The sequence below is a fragment of the Nanorana parkeri genome, unplaced genomic scaffold (assembly GCF_000935625.1).
Source record: "Nanorana parkeri isolate BGI_ZX_2015 unplaced genomic scaffold, ASM93562v1 scaffold1452, whole genome shotgun sequence".
Classification (NCBI taxonomy): domain Eukaryota; kingdom Metazoa; phylum Chordata; class Amphibia; order Anura; family Dicroglossidae; genus Nanorana; species Nanorana parkeri.
In genome coordinates, this window is record NW_017307720.1 from 192670 (window position 1) to 193952 (window position 1283).

The window sequence follows — 1283 nt, forward strand, 5'->3', positions numbered from 1 at the left end:
AGACGGAGTAGGTGGGAATAGAATGGCGATTCATGTGATCCGGGAGTGTTGGGTTTCACAGTGAAAATCTTTCAGTAAGAGAAGGGGATTATGGGAAATGACGGGGGGATCCCGCCATCCGCACACGGTAGCAGGGATGTGTGTGATCGCCGGGTCATACGAGGTGATCACAGACAGGAAATCCTAATGAGGACACATGGAGACGAGACCTGAACGCAACCGACGCCGGTCCCTGAAAGAGGTCCACCGGGCTTATCTCATGTCCCCACAGGGGATTGACTGAGAAGATTATATAATTCTGACATATACCAGAGCGCTGTACAGACAACACTGAGCCAGCTTACACTCTAATGTCCCCTCCACCACAGTCACATCAGTCTCTGTACAGAGGAGCTGACACTCTAATGTACTAAATGTAAGCTCCTTCTAATGTAAGCTCCTCTGTACAGAGACTGATGTAACTGTGGGGGAGAGGACATTAGAGTGTAAGCTCCTCTGTATAGAGACTGATGTGACTGTGGGGGGAGGGGACATTAGAGTGTAAGCTCCTCTGTATAGAGACTGATGTGACTGTGGGGGGAGGGGACATTAGAGTGTAAGCTCCTCTGTATAGAGACTGATGTGACTGTGGGGGGAGGGGACATTAGAGTGTAAGCTCCTCTGTATAGAGACTGATGTGACTGTGGGGGGAGGGGACATTAGAGTGTAAGCTCCTCTGTATAGAGACTGATGTGACTGTGGGGGGAGGGGACATTAGAGTGTAAGCTCCTCTGTATAGAGACTGATGTGACTGTGGGGGGAGGGGACATTAGAGTGTAAGCTCCTCTGTATAGAGACTGATGTGACTGTGGGGGGAGGGGACATTAGAGTGTAAGCTCCTCTGTATAGAGACTGATGTGACTGTGGGGGGAGGGGACATTAGAGTGTAAGCTCCTCTGTATAGAGACTGATGTGACTGTGGGGGGAGGGGACATTAGAGTGTAAGCTCCTCTGTATAGAGACTGATGTGACTGTGGGGGGAGGGGACATTAGAGTGTAAGCTCCTCTGTATAGAGACTGATGTGACTGTGGGGGGAGGGGACATTAGAGTGTAAGCTCCTCTGTACAGAGACTGATGTGACTGGCTCAGTGTTCTCTGTACAGCGCTGTGGTATATGTCAGAGCTATATACATGTATAATATGAGTTGCAGGTAAGCCGTGTGAAAGGGTTAAGTCAGCCCTCCGCCTCCAGGCTGTTTGACTGCCGGCTCCAGCCTCCCTCCCCCCCCCCCCCCACATTGCG